This window comes from Stegodyphus dumicola, chromosome X2, assembly GCF_044657685.1.
Source record: "Stegodyphus dumicola isolate Sdum_Otavi_A_Nest chromosome X2, ASM4465768v1".
In the NCBI taxonomy this organism is placed as follows: domain Eukaryota; kingdom Metazoa; phylum Arthropoda; class Arachnida; order Araneae; family Eresidae; genus Stegodyphus; species Stegodyphus dumicola.
Genome location: NC_140781.1, coordinates 112,462,605 through 112,483,675, shown reverse-complemented (window position 1 = coordinate 112,483,675; position 21,071 = coordinate 112,462,605). Strand labels below are relative to the sequence as shown.

Here is a 21,071-nt window from a genome sequence, read left to right as displayed (position 1 = left end):
GAGATATGAATTTCAAATTAAACCATTCCCTAAAGACATTTTAATCTGAAGGCAATGAACTGGCATCAACAAATTTTAATTGTTTATTTACTTTTAAAATGTTAGTAAAATTTAGTTAGTATTTTTAATACTGTCACCTTAATCAAAGGCTCTTAACTTCTTCACAAACAGTTTTATTTTAAGATTTTTAAATAATTCTAACTTGAAATTATATAGAAAATTTCCTGCGAGGTTACAATTTATCACGTATATATGTTACCGCGAAAGACCGAAATTGGAGAATGTCGACTTTCACCGGAGAATATCAACATTCACCAAATACGTCGGTGAAAGACCGAATATTTCATTGCATTCTTGTATATTCGGACCCTCACCGGTATATGTCGACAATCACAGATATGCTCTGGTGAAAGTCGAAAGAGAGGTCATAAAGTGCCATAATAGTTTAAGTTGTTGCAATAAATAAGATTTGAATCACATAATTTAGTAAGTTTTTTATTACTGTTATTTTATTTTCTCATTTAGAACGTACTGTATAATTAAGTAAGTTTTTAATTTCTATTATTTTCCTTTCTCATTTTGAATGTATTGTGTGTTTTAGGTTCTCATGTTCTTAAGTTCTTATTTCAAGTCTCAAGTGCGTTTATTCGGGACTAAATTACGGAGAAGAAAATATAATATTGTTATATGTTCAACATTCACCATTAGTACATGGTGAATGTTGACATTGACTGGTGTAAGTCAGAAATAAGAATATTTGGAAAATATTTTGGACATACACCAAGAGACTATGTGAATGTTGACATTCACCGGTGAAAATCGACATTCTCCAGATTTCGGTGTTTCACCGTAACATATACACACATTGGGTAAAGAAAATGGAAATATTTAATTAATTCCTGCACTTCTAATGGAGAGGACTGAATTTAAAAGCAATTATTATAGTATATATATATGGTGTGTGTGTGTGTGTGTGTGATGGTGTGTGTGTGTGTGTGTGTGTGTGTGTGTGTACAGGGTTTCAAAAGAATAAACAGTAAAGTTAAATTAAATTTAAATAATTCTCTTGTGCTATTGCTGCAAGGAAGGAAATTTGAATTTAACAAACATTCTCTATTCGTAAAAAGCAAATTTAAAGTTAATTAAACTTAAATAAAATTTAATGCAAACAAATAAATGAATAATATTTGCTGCGAACTAATCTACAATATCATTTAAATTCTGAGAGCATATGTAAATCAAGTGCAAGTGTCAGAATCCATGAATAAATATATAATTCCAAAAATTCATTTATCCTATTATTATATAAATATTATTATATAAATAGGATAAATGAATTTTTGGAATTATATTTCTTTCTCATTTTGAATGTACTGTGTGTTTTAAGTTCTTATGTTCTTAAGTTCTTATTTTTTATATTTAAGTCTCAAGTGCGTTTTTTCGCGACTGAAATACGGAGAAGAAAATATAATATTGTTATAAGTTCAATATTCACCATTAGTACATGGTGAATGTCGACATTGACCGGTGTAAGTCAGAAATAAGTATATTTGGAAAATATTTCGGACATACACCAAGAGACTATGTGAATGTTGACATTCACCGGTGAAAGTCGACATTCTCCAGATTTCAGTGTTTCACTGTAATATATGTTTATATATATATATACGTGATAAAGTGTTAAAATTTCAGTTAAAATATGTAAAGATACTTTTCTTTCCCTTGCATTTAGTTCTAATTCAAATTATATTATTTTTTTATCCTTCTAAAACAATTATATCTGAAGACTTTATCTTTCAATTCTAAGAGCAAGCGACTCTTTTAATCTTGCCTTCAGATTCAGATGGCTTGAAATATCTTTCTTCATATTGAAACAAGAAATTCTAGCACTTTTCCTTTCCACCAAAACTGTAAGATCCAATCTTAGTATAGGTAAAGAAAATGTCTTATATTTTGTTGATGAGTAGATTTCATATCTCTTTTACATTTAAACTTGAAACTCATAGCTCAGATGCAAAAAATGCTTATCTCCCTTTCATTTTTCTTTGACTTCAGACTGTAGAATGTAGAAGCCGAAAAGGCATGTAATCACTCTCATCTTGTCAATTACCTCTTGGTCAATAAATGTATTCATTTTTATACATGATTTATTTATTCAACAGCTATTGGACGTTATTCATGATTACATGGGTTTGTAAAATTCGCCTTTCAGCTCTTGGTAAGTTTTAAAAAATCACAGTTTTCAGTAGTTTTATAAGGTATTTCTCCCACTTCCCTAGAGTGCCTTCGTGCTGTAGTGAATCTGTACGCTGGGCCGGTATTCCAGAAGTACGTGGTTCGATTCCCGGCGAGGCTGCTAATTTTTCATCTCTCCGGCTTTTCCAATTAACTTAATGTCTCTACAGTTTCAAATACAATTCCTTTTATTCGGAAATAAGGCATTCATTGTTCTCATATGTTACATTCATAACTCTCTTGATGATACATGAATAACCCTCTTAGTAAAACATAATTGATGCTTTACTAAGAAAGGTCAATACTTGCTGATACTCACTGTATTCAGAATACGAAAAATCAGATAGCTGAACAATATAAATCTAATGTTAAGCATACATTGTAGAGTTTAGCTGTGTGAAAGTTTAAATAATTGTTCTTCAATATTTATATGAATAAAAAGCACAACTTATGCATGCAAGTAAAGTCCGATACTTAGGAGTGTGTAAAATAATATCAGTTGAAATTCAAACTTAGCGTAACCGGAGACTACGCAAAATAATCTATTTCAGCTGGCTGAAATATTTTAACTAATCGTTTTTGAATAATAGCTAGCAAAATGGCTAAATTTGGAATAATCTCTGGCAGAGCTGGTGATAGGACGTAACCATCAGACAAGGCAGCCAAAAGTTCTAACTCTAAAACATTCAAAACCGTTGACTTAAATACTCAAATAATTAAGTTGAATTATGGTGAACACTACAGAAAGGATAAGTTATAAAAAATATTTAAATCATAATTATTGGATAGTAAACATAAAATACCTTATAATATGATAAAAAAAAATCTGTTGAAATCAAATGATTGCCAAAATACTTGCTTAGTATAACATGCTTACAATGCTGTATTACTAAATTTGTGCTTGTATATCTGTATTCGTACATTCACATACAATTTTATATTTTACTTCCAAACTTAATTCCTATTAAAATATTATAATGTAAAAAACACTCTATTTAAATCAGCTATTAGCTATGTTCAAACTATTCAATATGGTCTCTAATTTTACCTAAATATTTACATCCGAGTCTCGTTGATGGCAGTTGATAAATCAAAACTGTTTATAAGGAATTATCGCCATTCCCCGACTCGTGCGTATTCTCATGGTTAACTGGTACTACACTGGTGAAATAAATTAAGAGAATTTGCATATTTTATAGAAATGCATGAAAAGACCTGAACTGAAAGAAAAACTACTGCTTCTAGCTAAAAATGCAAATCTTGTACGGCAAATACGTAAAAGCGCGGTGGAGGGTAAGACGAATTGCGTTCGCTAGTACACCTCGGCGAATTTCTTGGTGTTATCTTGCAGGAATCGGTTAAATTCACATCGGAACAGTAAAAATGAGTAGCCACCAACGTTTAGATGATGGAATGAGGTGGCGAATTGTGGGGAGGCTAGAGGCAGGCCAATCACAAGTTCAGATACGCAGATAGTTTAATTTAACGCCCAGCGCCATGTGTAACCTCTGAAAACAGTTCGAGGATACCGGATCCATCGAGAGAAAGCCTGGGCAAGGTTGTCCAAGTGCCACGACGGCCAGAGAAAATCGCTATTTGTCCATTTTAGAGAGGCGTAACAGAGTGGCTACAGCTTCTCAGCTTTCTTGGGACTTGTATGCAGCCACAGAAACCCGTGTAACAAAGGTGACTGTTTCTAGCAGACTGAATAAGAAAGGTTTGTTTGCCAAAAGACCAGCTGTTTACATCCCGCTCAAGTCTGTGGACAAGAGAGTCCGATTAGCATGGTGCAGGCAGCATAGTGATTGGAGTATGGAGCAATGGGCGACCGTTCTGTTCACCGACGAGTCCCGTTTTAACCTAAACACCGATTCGCGCCGTACTTTTATATGGAAAGAGCCAGGGACCCGCTATCTACACTCCAAAGTCCACGAAATCAACAATTAATGGCGGTGGTGGTGTAATGGTCTGGGCAGGCCGCACACCTCTCCACGTCTTTGACAGAGGCTCTGTGACTGGTGTGAGATATAGAGATGAGATCTTGGAGCCCTATGTTCGCCATTTCCTGGGTGCAGTGGGCCCCAAGTTCATCTTACAGGACGATAACGCGAGGCAACATAGAGCTCTTCTGGTCAACGAATTTCTCGAGAGTGAGGTTATTCGCCGGATGGATTGACCAGCCAGGTCTCTAGACCTCAACCCTATACAGCATGTTTGGGATGCTCTGGGAGGGTAATTGCAACTCGCAGACCTCCTCCTAGAACCATCCAGGAACTGATAACAGCGTTGCTGAATGAGTGGGACCAATTGCCACAGGCACTGATAAACTGTCTTATTTCCAGTGTGACATCACGCTGCGAGGCCTGTATGGCTGTAAGAGTGGACCATACCCCCCCCTTATTAACCAATTTCTTTTGTGTCTTCTGCAACCGCTGTTTCAAACCTTCAGACTCCCATGAATGTTACACACGAACACGTGTATCTATTATAACTGTTGAATGTTTATTTTGTTTGTATTATAACAACCTATGTTCACACCAAATTTTATTAAAATCTCTCTAATAGTTCTGGAGATCGTAGATCAAATATGAAAATTCCCTTAATTTCTTACACCAATGTTTGTCCAGTTAGCATTTGAGATATACGAGGTCCGAACACAGGGAAGGGAATAGCTGATTTTTCATGTTTCTTGGATCTGCAAAACTTAATTTTCTATTGTAGCAACCGAACTAAAAGTAGTGGTCAGTAATTCGTCACCATCTGAATTTGGTCTATTAGATTACATGCCTTTCCTCAGTCCCATTTAAATAAGTGGCATAAAAAGAATAACTCAATCATCATGTTCCTTCTATTGTAATGTAAGTGGTAATACATTACACTAGCAACTGGGAGATCCGGGTTTTGAATGCCTTCGACGGCGTAACTGATTTTTCATACTTCTCAAATCTGAAATATATACATACCTGTATAATTTTAGCAATTATTTTTATAAATTTACGAATAATTCATTTTAAATATCATTTGGTGTTGCAACAATTTTCTTTCCCTATTTAATAATTCTGCAAAAAGTCTTTAAATGCTCATAAATTTCAGAGTTTTGCGAAATATTCAAGTAAGGAATATATATATTTATTTTCAGATACTTACTTTCCTTCTTCCACTTTCTAAGTGTCAAGCACTACCATTATTGGAGTAATAGAAAAATTCACCCAAATAACTTTCTTTTTTGGTTTCAATGGTTAATGAAATTCAGTACCTTATTATTAGCAGCGTAGTTCAATCTTATTTGATCTTGTATATTGACAGCCATGTGCTGCGTTTCTCTCGGCATAATTACTTTGCAGACAATTATTTCCACAGCAATTATTTGCTAACATTTTTCCATCACGAAAGAAATTTTCCAATATCGAAGATAAAAATTGTAACATGTGTCATTTATTGACTAACACATATGAATATTAATTAAAAATAAAGAGTCGTAATCCCTACACGGATGATCTGACATAGTGATGTTTCATTAAAAAAAATTTCCATTTCAGTTTTAAGAAATCGACTTGAGATTTCAAGGAATTAGGCAGAAAGACCAATATGCATTGCAATGATTGCAAAACGTCAATCATTTTCTTTGTTAATAAAACATTATTTCAAATTATTATTGAGGAGGTTGTAAATGTACACGTAAATGTGTTTTCCTCCTATGTTAATAACTAGCATAATTTTTTATAATTACTTATGCTTGCTAAATTTACCATTGAATCATTCTAAGGAAGTTTCTATTTGAATGTATTTTTAAAACATTTAGAAAAATATCCATCTTAGTAGGTGGTGGAGCGTTTAGATTAAGAATCTTGAATTGATATCTTGGCAGTTTCGGCTGTCAATATGATAATTTAAATGCTACTATAGCTGATTCGTTAATCTTTACTTTGTTTACTTAGATATGAAAGTTAAATCCTTAAAACTACTGCTAAATACTGCTGAATGTACGCTATTTCCGCAACAATCTAAACCATTACTTTCTAAATCATTGTGTTTCGTATGAGAAAGTTTGATTTGTAATTCGAAGAATGCGCGAATTTTAATTGATATGAAACATAATCCTGTTATTTCATCGAAAAACAGTTATGCTCTGTTCGACACCGGCAGTCCATAAAATAGAAATTTTTCTCGTTATTGATAACGCGGGGAGGCTTCCGTTTCGATTTATTTGATTACGACAAAGAGCTATGGGGTTATGTGCCAAGGGCAGGGATATTATCGCGGAGGATTTTCTAAGGGAAAGTGGCTCATGCATACTTCATACATGGGGAAACCATGAAACCTCACATGCAGCTAGCGCGGTCACCTGAAATCGAACTCAGGTCCGTATTCAGCGATTTTACCGATCGGCCACTGGTGAGCCTTGGGAAAAAAAGCTAGAATGTTGAATATATTTTAAGAGTTAAGAATAATAAGGAACATTTATAAAATTCTGCACAAAACTTAGTTGTACGGATCTGAAAAGCAAATGGGACGTTAATATACGAAAGTAAAGACAAGCTATAGATTATTAATAGATAGAAAAGGCAAAAGAGAAAAAACTCTACGTGGCGTGGGGGCACTCAGCTGATGTTACAAGGTCGGGAAAAACCTCTTCCCTCCCATTCGCCCGTAACGTGAAAGTGTGTATTTAATTTAATTATGGCAAAGCACACGAGGGCTATCTGCCTAAGGGGAGGGATGCCTTTCGTGGAGGACTTTCTAAGGGAAACTGGCTCGTATACACGTTACACATGGGGAAAACCACGAAAACGCCCATGCAGCCAGCCCGTTCGCGGGATTCGAACCGCGGACCGAACTACCAGTGTTCAGCGACTTTACCGCTCGGCCGCTGGTGGGCCCCGTAACGTGAAAGAGTGAACACATAATTCTCTATCTGCATGCGGTGCCCTTAAGGTATCAAATGGAAGTGCATTTTTAACATTAGTTTAACGCAATTTAATATAAAGTTTTAGATATTATTATTGATCTTTAACAATGTTTTTACCCAAAACATTGTGTACAGTGAAGTGTTTGATTAATTCATGAGTTACTTTGTGAACTTTACTGCTCATTGTTGCACAAAATTTGAGTTGTAACAATAGAATAATTGATCCACCTTCGTTTAAGCTTAATTATTTGTTATTTATTTAGTTTACTCTTATCACCCAATTCTCAAAATGTACGTGCAGTTTTCTACTTTTAATTCTCATTCGCATGCAGTTCTTAAAATAAAAGGGAGTTTCACGTGCTTGCTTATTCGATTCGTACGAAAATCGAGGTTTATTAGTTTTATATAGGTAGGTATGGCATTTTAGGAAGGGATGGAGGTTAATTTCATTAATTTACAGCAACTCTCGGGGATAAATAAATTTGTTAACTGACAAATACATTCATGACGTTATACGTGTGTTGTGCCTTATATCATAAGTTGAGAAAGTTACAAGTTGTAGAAAACAGAATTTCAAATTTAGGTAAAGTATGTTATTTTACACAGTAGCTATATTTTGCAAGATTCTAATATTTTATGAGGCTGTTAATTTTTTTTCTTTCAGTATTCGTGTTTCGGACAGTAAAAGTGATTATTTATTATTAGTGATTAGGACAGTAAAAGTGATTATTTATTGATTATTTAGAGCAATTATTTAGAGCAATTATTTAATTACTTTCACTTGCTTATTTTTCCAGAAGAAACTTTATGTTGGTTGGTCGACATTAGCATTATAAGACTATTATTTCAATGTAAAATATTAACGCTATTGTTCGCAAACATTCAATTGTTTGAGAAGCTAACATTATGTGTCTTTAAGAACAAACTCTCTTAGGCCTTTCCTTTGCTGAATATCGTACGGGAATAAATGTTGCTTCAAACGATTCTCTTTAAATGCGCCTATTAAAGGTACTAAAATTAATTATCGTAAAATCTGTTTAACCGCGATTCCAAGAATTCCTTTTCCCATCCCTAGTGAGATCATCTATTCATCATACATCTCATACCGTAAATTCGACTCTACCTCTAAAACTCTTCTCTGAACTTAAGGATATATACAGGGATGTACAGATATTTCGGTAAGATTGCACGATTTAATATCTTTGAATAACCCATGGTTCCATTTTGATAAGTAAATCAAATCAAATAAGCTTTCTATTTACAACTTTAGACGCCTAACACATTTAAAAAAATAATTTTCTTTATGACATACGAAAATTAAATTTTCATTAAAAATAAAGTAATTTTCATTCAACTAAATTTAAGGCAAAAATTTACTTTTCATAAGCAAATTAGACAAATTTTAAAAGCATTTTCCTCTTACGAGCAAAATTCGAGATATTCTTAAAGTTTTGGGGACTTGTATATTAAGAACTGTAGGAAATTTTCTCCTTCCTTACTGCGTGTCTTCGTGGTGTAATTGGAAAGCGCGTTTCAGACAATACTTAGAAGGTCCAAAGTTCAAATCCCAGCCACAGCATCATTGCTTTTTTTATTTCCAGCTTCAAAATAGACTTAATGGCTCCACAAGAGGGGCGCGAACTAAAATATGGTTGATGGACGTTAATTCGTCTCCACCAGGATTATGCAACCTGATCAATTGCTTACCAGTTACCCTTCAAGTGGGGAAGAATGCAAGAAATTTCCTCTCTTCGTACTGTGTACCATCGTGGTGTAATTAAAAACCGCGTTCAATTAGTAATCTCAAGGTCCGGAGTTCGAATCCAGTTGAAGTAAAATTCTACTTCCAAAATAAACCTAAGCACCCAATGGTATAATTAAATATGTTTAGTATTAGAAACCACGTTTTTGTAAGATATCTTTTGAATGAAGAGTATTTTTTTTAACTACAGTTTGCAGAAATTGTGTGATTTAAATTTTAACTTCAGTGAAGCTGTACTTTTATGAGGTTCTTATGATCCATTATTGCATCCACTATTGATTTTCGTTTTCATTTCAAGTGATTTTAAATCATAGAATTCTGAGAGATTTCTCAGGGCTGATATTTCACGTAACAGGGCTGAGAGTTTTTCTAAAAGATCTTTAGTAGGACAAGGAACAGCTTACTAATCGCAGCTTCTTTGCAGATCTCTTTGATGTATTTAAAAAAATTAATTACTTTTTACATATCAATGGCTTTAAATTGTCTATTACATATCAATGGATATAAAATCAGATAGGTTACATATTAAGGCAAATCCCTTAAAGATTTAAAATGGAACGACCCCCTTCAAATAACTTCATAATGATACTTAAAGCATTCTGGTTAAATACGAAAAAGACAACGAAATTCAGCCCATTCATGCGCTAGAAACTAAACTTGGAGCGAACTACAATTTCAGAATTCTTTTCTATCTAACTAATCAGACACATTCGATACCTTTAGGTACTTAAGAGGCCTACAATATACCCTGTTGTATTTGAGGCCTATATCTTTCTTTACGTTTCTATAACTGAGAATTCAATCCTTAAGATGATTTTATAGTATGTAAATATATTGCTGAGATGTGATAGATTAACCATAGTTTTTGAATTTAAAAATGGCTGTGTTTATTTCAATGTACCAAATTTTTAACTCTGCGAAAAATTACAGAATATTCAAGAAACATCTTAATACATTTCTCCTTATTTTAAATGGCTGTTGATACCATCTTTTACCCGCCCATACATTAGCATCTAAATGCAAAATTTTCTAAACTGCTTGGAAGCGCATCTGCATTTCTTTACGAGAATGTATCCGTATAAAAAGAAAATGTAAATTCTTTTCAGCTTTGAAGCCATTTAATAAATTAAACTAAATTTTAATAAGAAAAAAATGAGCAGGAATCTATAAGTGGATGCCTGTCTCTGTACCTAGAGAAGAGAAAACGTTTTCTTACTTGTAGAGCTTCGATGTTGTATTGATTTTGAGTTTTGAACGCAACAGAAATGCATCTCATATCAAATAAATGATGAAGTATTTCCAAAGATAGTATAAAAACATTTTAAAAATAAACTTAATTGGAAATTATTGTTTTTCACTCTTTGTTCTTGAAGCTAAGTAATATTTAGAGAGTAACATTTTCTACTTTGCATTTATCGTTTCTTCGATATTTTTACTCAGCGTCTCTGTAAATTATATTAATATTTGTTTGATATTACACGCGTTCGTACAGTTAATGCTAAAGGGAAACCTTTTTAATGCATAATGTGTGTCTTAAGGCTCTTTTCCTTTCTGTTTTGTTATATGGTAACTATCCCAATGAAAGAAGCTATATGAATAGATTGAGCTACAAAGCTACTGAGCACCGTTTTCTTCGTTGAGTTATTATTCGATTTATAATAGCTTGCTTTTCTGTGTCTTAAACTGCTTTTATACTTACTGAAAGCGGTTTCTGGATTTCATTCAGATTTCTGTGTTATGGACGAGCAGTGACTTTTTACTGATTTCTAAATGTGTTTAAACGTTTTTAAGAGATATCATGCTAGTGAATTTGCTAGTATACTTGGAATACACATGCTAAATCAGAATAACCTCCTATTAACTTTAACTAATAAGATTATTATTCTGGCTTCTGATTCAAAAGTTGCAAATTATGAATTCTTATTAAAATCTTGATCATGAATTAGTAATTTATAATGATTTAAAGTATAATTTGTAAGGATTATGTTAATTTTATTAATAGTTAAATTTTTAATAAACTTCCTTTACTATCGCTTCTTAATTTCAATTTACCACTTCCGGCCAGAACGTAGTTTTAGAATCACGTCTGAATGCTAATGAGGAAACGTGGTACCTAACTTCGAAATTCCACTGTCTTAGGGAGAGAGATACCAGATATTCTGGCTAGCACGCGTCCGCCTTTTTAGGCTACTTTCTCGTATGCTATTATTAGGCTCGGATGCACTTTAGGCCCTTGATAACTTCGCAGTCAATTAGTTTTAAGAAATCAACTCTGTTAGAATTTTGATAGATTTGGCTATATCTCTTTTTAGTTAAGATTAGTTTAATTCTTAGTTTCTTAAGTTCAAGCCCAAACATCGGTTTTATTGTACAACTCCAAGACGGAGTTCTGTTAAATCTTATTTGAATAATAAAGCGTCTTTTAACCCTTTTAAAGTTTATCCACTGTCTCACGAACTCAAACCATTATTCGCTTACTAGTTCTTATGATTCTTCACATCCAACTGTAACTTAGAATTACAAAGTGGAGAATCCTACAAGTTCATAAAGAAAAGCTTAAATGATTTTCATGGACATGCACAGTGGCTACTAACTAATTAAAACTAGTCAAGCTAAACGTCCGATACAGAACTGTTATAATTTGTCATTAAAGAATGGACACTTATGCTTTTTAAAAAATATGGATTACAAAATGCAATATTCAAATCATTTGAAGCTCAATTCATAAAATTTCAGTCACACTCGAAATAAACTAATATGTTTTGAGAGAAATCCTGCACTTGCTTTTTTCCCTTAAAATGGTATCTCATACTCTCTAAATGAGAATAACAAAACTATGAAACCTAAAATACTGGCAAGAAATGTATTGAATAAGAAGTTCCTACAGTTTCAAAAATTTATAATTTGAAATTAAGTCTCGTAAAGAAACCTTTAATTTCCAAGAAATCTATAAACGTTGCAACGCAAATCGGAGAACGATGAAAACATAACAATATTTTCAGATATAGATATGTACAGATAGATACACGCAGAGTTAACTGATGGAAGATCTTCATCAGATTTTAGAGTTAATTCTTTTGGGCGCGTAATCGTATTCTATGTTTATCTCTATATGTAATGCATTGGAATGGAGTAAATAAAATTTTCGTTTTTAAACACGTACTGTAGCCTTTGAAACCATTAGACGTGCCTGTTTAGATAATAAATATTAACCTAAACAGACACATCTAGTTTCAATATTTCTTAGTATTTTGAAGGGTTTTAAGGTACAGAGTTTTATGAAAGAGAGTTACACGGAATCACAGATTTTATGGGCGGAAAGTCTCTATAAACATAAAATCTGAATTTCTATATTGCCTCGGACAGCGAATTTTGTAGTAATAACGTATTTTAAGTTTTAATTATCTAAGCAAAGTGTTTCATCCATTCACGTTTGACATTTACAGAGATATAATCTTGATAAATACTTCCAAGAATCAAAACATTAATTTAATACTGAATATTGCTCTTAACCAAGTCTAAACTTTCATGCACCACACCTAATGTATTTCTTTTTATAGCTTCTCCAAAAATGTGTTAATATAAGACTTTAACTCAAAATTCTCAGAAATTCGACATCACAAATAATTTTCGATAATATTTTCGCGTATTTCTACTTGTAAGTTTTAAATCGTTTGACTGAAATCGTGGAAAAATCAACCCGTGAATTAATTTCATCGACACCGCAACGTATTTAATCACGAAAACGAATTAATTCCTATTTGAATAATGATATCTTAGTATAAAGGTTTCAGAACCGTGGTCAGAGTTCCCTAATCCAAGCCAAATATAAATATTTGTAGAGAAGGGGATTTAGGCAAGATTATAATGCTCGTTAAGGCAAGTTTTTTACCTTAATGAGCAGTATCCGAAACTTTAATGCGAATGAACTCAATGAATTATTACCTGCTCTAAATCTAATATTGTTACTGAGATTCAGTTTGCAGATATTAAAAATAAATAACAGGCTTTGGATTTAAAACAGATTTAAAACTCAGCTATGCATAATAGCTCATTTGAAAAGCTTTAACACTATAATAATATTTGCCGTCAAATTTAAACCCCTGAAGAATTTTCTGTGAGCACTGAGAACTGAATTTTATGACCATCAGTCCCTTTGCGCTTAATAGCTGCAGGTATTTTTCCCTGAATGATTCGTATATGAAATTTAAGCATTCGAATAATTTCATAGATAGCTGTTGTTTTTGCTGTTGTTGTCTTGTTCACATTACACGGAACAATGGTTGCCAGAGACTACTACGAAGATCACAGATAGTAATACATTAATGTAAAGTAAATGGTTTCATTTTATGCAGTATAAGAACATAAGTTTTAATTGGTTTACATTTATGTCGTGAATATTTAGTAATGTGTTTAAAGCAAAGTAAATAATCATTAAGCACAGCAACATTGCCAAGAGCTTCAGGAAACTGTAAAAGACAAGTACTTAATTCAAATCTTTCTAGCTGAATGTTGTTTCTGTAATGAAATAGCCAAATAACTGCTCAAGTGACAGAAATGATTAAATTTTGATATTAGTTTCCTCTCGCCGTCGCTTCCGCCAGAGAGAAGAGGCTACATACCTGTTTCCACTTAGCATAAATAAGAATTGAACGTCGTTCAAGATCCAGTAGAACTATTATCTTTCAGTCTAGAGACCGTGACCTATAGACCTTTTGTAGCGTTTAAGAAAACAAACGGGTAATAAAATCTCTTTCGTACACTACACCAGATATGGGAAAATGATAACAAAGAATCATTCTTAACATCCAGATAAAAACAAGATTAGAATTTAAAATTTGTTTTACTATTACATACAGTAAACTTATGATATTTAAGATAAACCCAGAATAGTCTGTAGCAATAAAATGCTAACTATCGGATGGCCCAAGACAAACCGAACCCAAAAGCAAGTGAAGTCTCCCATGTCCGGTTTGGTTTATCCTGGGTCACCCGATATAAAACATATTTGATTTTCCTACAGTAATTTCATTTTAACTTAATTTAACTTTTAATTTAATGTGGTTATGTATTTTTACCTGCTTTAGAAGCGAAATGTTTTGTACCAAAATGTCGAAGGTAATATTTTATGGCTTCAGGTTCTACAAATGAAATAACAGCTGAAAAATTGAGGTATCTTCTTGGCAGTCATACACTGTAACTAAACTATAGTAGATAGACTGGCAGCGAGTTGTCGCTACATCTTAAGTAACCAATGAAACTTGGTAAGGGTGTAAAAGACTCTTCATTAAAAATAAATAATAACAGAAGGCACACCTTCTGCGTACAACTCAGCCAACCATTTGTGGCCAGGTAACTTAAGTTAACAATAAGTCAAATGAAAAATGTAAATTCAAATTATCTAGTAGCCTAAGGCTACACAATCAATTTAACTCGAAATTCGTTCAAAATATAAACGACGTGGAATTAAACTATCAGCAATTTTAATGCAAGACGGAGAACAAGAATCCTTCTCTAAAATAGCAACCTAAGTGACTCCGAGAGGTAGAACACGCTATGTCTTACAATCTCAAAACCCTAACTTTAAATGCACGCAAATAAATTTGTTGCATTCTGGGGGAAAAACGGAAAGGAAGAAGTGACTATACGGATCCAAAACATAAAATAAATAGTTAATTAGCATAAAGAACATCTCAGCACTCAACTAAAGTTTATGCAGGATCTGAATTCCCTTCGCATTACGAATTACACTTTGTGGAAATGTTTTGCTGCTGTGTTACGAAGCTTACATAAAAGCAATTAGCTATGTATATTTTTCACGTCTTGCTCCTGAATGAATCCTCGAATTTAAAAAGCATATCAGCTTCAATCGCGTCCGAATATTTTTTGACGATTTAACGATGTGAATCGTCTCATCTATTTCACTTAAAATTCGTTCACACTCGCCCATTTTGCATTAGTTAATCATAATTTACTATCTCAAATTTTTTACTGTCTTTGCCTTTATTATCTACACTACGTTCTTTAAATTAGCATTTTACTTTTTTTAGTATTCTAACTATAGTGAGCCCAGTAAATTCGGTAACCTGTAAATTCAGTGAATACTGTTAGTTTGATCCATGCTCAAATCTCTGGGAATGGGCAGGCTGCTTGAGCGTTTTGAGGAATTTTAGTACGTGTAACGTCAGTACTATCCGGCTTCTCTTAAATTGCCCTCTACATACCGTCCTTCTCTTCAAACAGATAGCATTCGTATAACTTTGATATAATCCAAATAATCCAATCTAAATACAGTGACAAAGCAAACATATTTTATTATATAGAATGGTATGCAATATTCTAGTTTGCTTATCATGTTATGTTTTCATGAATTTATTTTGAGCAATCGAACTGCTTGTGTGGCTGCACAATAAAAGAAGCTGATGCTTAAAATAATGATAGGTAATCGAGTGTCCACTATAGTAGCTTGTTCTGGTTAGATAGCTCGTTGCTTACTTTATTGTTATTTGTTTGCCTTTGATCTCAAGCTGAACTGAAACTTTCATCAGTAATTTAAAACAAACCTCATTTTAAAACGTTTCGCAAATACTACGCCTTTTTGCAAACTATAGGATGTTATCAATTTTGCACAAAATAAGTTAGCTGATCAATAGCATTTCCCCTAACCACAATTGCTGGCTTCACGGTTTTACCACAGTTTGATGAATATAATGTACGTTTTATTGCAGTTTTAGAGTTTTAATATATTAGGTGGGATGATAATTTTACAATACTCCTAAGTTCTTCATGACAGTTATTGTATTTATTAACTAAAAGTTCAAAAAATTATTATTTTAAGTTTTTATTGCTTAGAAATGTTCATCTTGTAAATTATCATTTTTCTAGAAAGCTGCTTTAATTCTCTAAACTTTCATTGTCTATTTAACTCAGAAATCGTTAAGTATGCTAATATTTCGACATCATTAATATGATACCGAAATTAAGGCAACTGGTATACCCTGCAGTGGCCGCATGCTTTCAACATTGCGTAGACTTCATATATTGTTCAAACTTTATATTCAACTATATAGTTATATTCAACTATATAGTTCAAAAGAAATGCTTTCGTGCAAAAAAATTTTAACGAAAGCGTATCATACACTACAGGACAGAGCTTTCGTGACAGCTGAATGAATGCCTTCAGCAACCACCATTCCGATCAGCAATCGACTCTTCACCAGCAAAAAGGTTACAACTTTCTGAAGGCTGAGGTGCTGATAAGCATTTTTAATTTTAGCAAACTAGTAATTTTAAGCAAGTTAATAGTTAAGTCGAAGTATTTATTAAATGGAATTTATTTATTAAAACCTAATGTTATCGCATATTTAATGCAATAGAATATATAAAGGAAACGACCAATAATCCATCTTACCCTTTTCCCATTAAACTGTATCCTAGTAAAGGCTCACTTTGACATCGCTTTGCACTGGTTTGTAGACAGAATGCACTAAACTGGTGGTTGAGCCTAGATGTTTTCATGTTTGCCGAGTATTGGTACTTTAAGAAACAACAGACTCAGATAATAAATTGCGTAATTATTGTTCATTATTATTGTTATTATTCTTCTTATTATTATTGATTGCTTTTGTTATTATTCTTCTTCTTATTATTATAAATAGTAGAAGATTTAGTACTAAATTCATTCATGAAAATATTTATTTCCTCCGCAATTTTTAGTCGATGAAAAATATCCAGTTTTTGGTCAGTTATTTAAAGTCACATTTTTCCCTTTTATTCCCTTATCAGTATTTTAGTCAAATTTTGAAAGCATTATAAAGAAACAAAGGACCATTTGATATGTAATACGGAAATTTCAAACAAAATATGGCAAAAAACATTGAAACTGAATGATACGTAATGAATCTTAATGAAGATTTAGGCCACATTCTATCAGTAACGAAGCCTTGACGGGCGGCTTGATGAATGTCATCTGTCTTCAGTATAAAGTAACCGTGAAACAAATGATAACTAACTATATCTAAGAAAAACGAAGAATTGTCAGAAAGCTCTAGAGAACTTGCGATTACTCTGAATATCTAAAAGAAAAAAAAATGCATTTCCCTTCACATCATCCTCAACCTAAGCTTTCCCCATACTAAAATGAAGAAATTTCTTCAGCATTTTCACAAGGGAAAAATTCTTTTTTGAGTTACAGTTCCTTTCGACAGGTAGGCTAGTATAAGAAAAACAATAATGTGAAGATTGATAATAGAAATCTTCTCCCAAATTTCGACAAAAAATAAAACGCATGTAAACATTTGCCTGCTTTTGTATGAAATTTAAATCTCTTTTTTCCCTAAGGAAATAAAGAGATATAACCCGAGAACTATTTTGAGCGAATGCAGCGAACATAAAGTAAATAAACAGAATTCCATTTTTTTCAGTTCTCTAAGGTTTAAATCATCAATGCAAGAACTGACGTTTAGCAAATATACCATGTTGTAAATTCCGTAAGATCCTAAAATACATTTCCATTACGTCAAATTAAGGTATTGAAAAATTTTCCTTCGATTTTATTTTATTGCATGAATATTATTGAAAATAGTTTAGTCCTTTAAGCTCTAGATACTGATGATATTAAGAAACATTAAATTTAAGAATGGTTTTATAGTTCTTTGCGTATCTAATTTTAATGTTTCTCATTAATATTTATTGCATTTTAATGAATGAGGTTTTAAACACTGATGTTGAGTTTCTTATAAAGTACTTTATAAGAAACTTTATAAGTAAAGAAACAGAACTTTAAAGTACAGATAGTACAACACTTTAAAGTATTATGCGAATAGTTTATAGTACTCGCCTTTTTACTTCAAAAGAGCGAAATGTAAAAATGAGTTTAAAGAAAGCCGTTATACATAATTTTAATATTATTTCAGTTAATTATTAAAAAATAATTTTTTCAAATTCGTACTTGCTTAAGAAAAGAATTTAAACATAAAAATTTTTAACTTCAAAACATATTCCATACCTATTTTATTATGGTCATAGACTAGCGATTAACAATTAGCATATTATATAAAAATTGTTTAATGTTACTTGACAATAAATATACTATCTTTAATTAATTTAATGCAATACTAATTTTAAGTAATTGAAAATTACGTAAATAAAATCGCTCAAATTTTCATCTTCAAAAATTTTTCAAATAATTATAATTCCACCATACTATAAGATATTATTTTGCGTATATTTTTCTTTGGAATTAAGATATAACATCGTATTCATTATATTTAGCATTATCTTATTTCTAACATAGACTATACATAGATAATTTCAATACAAAAACGAATAGGCTTAGGTAATTTTAACATAAACACACACCATAAAAAGGCAGGAATAATGCGAATGTAAAAGTGAATATATTTAAAATATAAATTTCTTTATATAAAAAACGCGTACATTTTTTATGTACCAGTTTCTTCTTAAAATTCAATAGCAGAACATAGCATTTCATTGTAAACGGGTGTGTGAACACGAGTCGATGAAAAAAAAGTATCGTGGGTGGAAACTGAGTTTTCTTCAGTTTCCGATTTGGGGCACTTTACCTTTTTTCTTAATTTCGTGGCAGTCTCTCGTAATTAACTAATGGTCCCTTTTGAGAAAGAAGATTCTTTGGACGATGACAAAATTTTAATATGCTAACTTCTCAATGTTCTAATTTTGATATTTAAAAAATGAATTATACTGTTTTGAAGTAGATAGTAACATTGCTTTCACTACTACATTTTAATCATAAATATTTCTATATAACTATGTTTCAAGAAATATCTAGATATTCCACACATATGCTCCACGTAGCTTTACAGCAATCAATGTTCTTAACTGACATCGTGAACGAAGACTGAGCTTATCAAAATTATAGTGAACTTCAGAAAACGAATAGTGTTGGTAATCTGATATTGAAACAGTACACCTGTATAAACTAATACTTTTATATCGATTGAGTTTAATTACATGGATTATGTAAATTAAAACCAAACTCTTAAATATCACTATTTGTTAAGATTAATCATCAGCTTGAACGCATTCTACCCTCAATAAAATGGATCTATCTTCATGACCATTCATAAATAAGAGAAATTGCGAAAAATAGCTGGTAGATAATTATTCAGATAATATTTTGAAAGCTGAGGACTCTGAACTGATTATTCAGAATTTTAAATTATTGAAACCATTTCCAAAATAAACATTTTACAAGTAATGTTGAAATAAATAAAGTTTAAAGTTACTTTCTATACCCATTTTACATGCTGAAAGGAATTTTATTGGCTAAGTCATAAAAAAATAAAAGTAAAATAAAATAAAAAAGTCACATTTTAAACAACAGCATATATTAGATTTGAGTTTGTCATTTCATTCTTTCACTCGTCCTACTTACCATGACTTGCATTTGTCATACAAATGTTTATGTCGGATTATTTATTTCTGTCAACAAAAGGTGATAGTGAAAAGCAAAAGTTTCTCCTCTATAGTTTTAAAAAATTTGCCGTAGCATCGATAAAAAAAATAAATTATTCTTTTACAAACAATGGTACCATGTACGTCAAGGGTAACTAAATTGACCCAGCTATTGAATTTTGCGTAAAGATCTAATCCCAAAGTTCCCACAAACTTGAAAACTTTAGCACATCCATGATGGATATGTTAAATCACATTAACAAACAAATGTAGCTTATTCCTGTCAATGTTGTAATATTGGATGTTTGTGAAGTTTCAATAAAATTACCTGCTTGTTGGGGAGACTGAGGGGTAAAATGAATGGAAAACCACAAACACTTCCATACAGCCAGGCCGTTTGCCGAGATTTGAACCGCAGTGCAACAACTAGTTTTCTGCGATTTTACCAGTCCGTCGTTGGTGGGCCAAAACTCCAAAGTAAACAAGTGTCAAATGCGTTGGTAAGCTTTTCCGCTTAACAACATTAGAGAGCTTCGCATATCGGCAAACAGAGAAAACAACCGCTTTTAAAATAAGGAATCCTCATTCCAGATGCGTCGTTCTACACCAAAAAAACACTTTTAGATGTTAAATAAATTCGCTGATATTAACCATTACACACAAATTAACATGAGCACACATTCTTCCCTCAGGCATATAGCCGTATAGATTGCTTTGTAAACCAAACCAATAACACTAGCAAATCAGAGCAAACATGGAAGAGTTCTATAATGTTAGGATGTTGCTAGCACGACAAAAGAAAGAATAACAGATACATTTTAGAGACGAAATAATCTCTGAAATCTCTAAGAAAGTTTACATGACAGAAATTATCTCCAGTCGCTCTCAGACTATATAATGGGAATATCTCATGTATGCCAATGGTGAACTATTATTAATATGATCTTAATGTCCAAATATCTAAAGTAATGTATTGAATTAGTGATATAGTAATCATTACAATGAACTCATTTCATATCTTAACTCAAAAAAATATTAAGTCAAATTAATTTTATTAATTTTTGAAGGAGTATTTCGAATTTATAAAATTCCATAATCAATAATTTACCTATTTTTTATTATTGGTACTCCATCAATATGTGCAATGGAGCCTGCTTCCATCCTGAAAGACCAGTTTTCAACTTTGGGTAAGTAATGGATGCTTGTAACTGATGTATCTCAGCGAATAGTGGCACTTAAAATATATCTATCAAAAATTTATCTATAGAGGTTGAGTTTAGGAGAAAAGGAGTACAAGACACTCGGATTTTATCACTTGGAGTGCTTTCGGTTATAACTGATATTGATAACTGCATCAGAACTGCAATTGCCCTAATTTTACTTTTACATATGGTGTTTATCACGATCCCTTCAATTCAAGCGTAAACGATCCTCCATGATTATTCATAAGGTTTATCGGTGTGGTTAGTATTATTACCAGGATAAGTAATAATAGAAATAGCTCTAGTGATTTTAGAGAATTTTATTTGAATTCTTTGCGCACTTGAATAAAGATTTGGTGCTTCATTTAATATTCTGTAAGCTTTATATTCAACAATCCATAGCGAGAATATTTTAGAGAAATAAACACGTTTTTTGAACCATTGATTTAAGAGAAATTTAAAATGATACTTTCCACATTGCTTGATACTGCTTTTATAAGTGTTATATTAATTAAAATGGTAGTTT

At 32.1% G+C, this 21,071-nt stretch overlaps 1 protein-coding gene and 1 long non-coding RNA gene across 3 annotated transcripts in view; one reads left to right on the top strand and one right to left on the bottom strand.

The window, feature by feature from the left end:
• LOC146992887 (uncharacterized) overlaps positions 1 to 20,612 on the bottom strand; it is a 36,992-nt gene extending 16,380 nt beyond the window's left edge. Inside the window, exon 1 of the long non-coding RNA XR_015038963.1 lies at positions 20,452 to 20,612. This is a non-coding gene — a long non-coding RNA (uncharacterized LOC146992887). The remainder of the gene's footprint in view (positions 1 to 20,451) is intronic.
• LOC118190063 (glycine receptor subunit alpha-3-like) overlaps positions 1 to 21,071 on the top strand; it is a 358,296-nt gene that overhangs the window by 100,534 nt on the left and 236,691 nt on the right. The window lies entirely within an intron of this gene.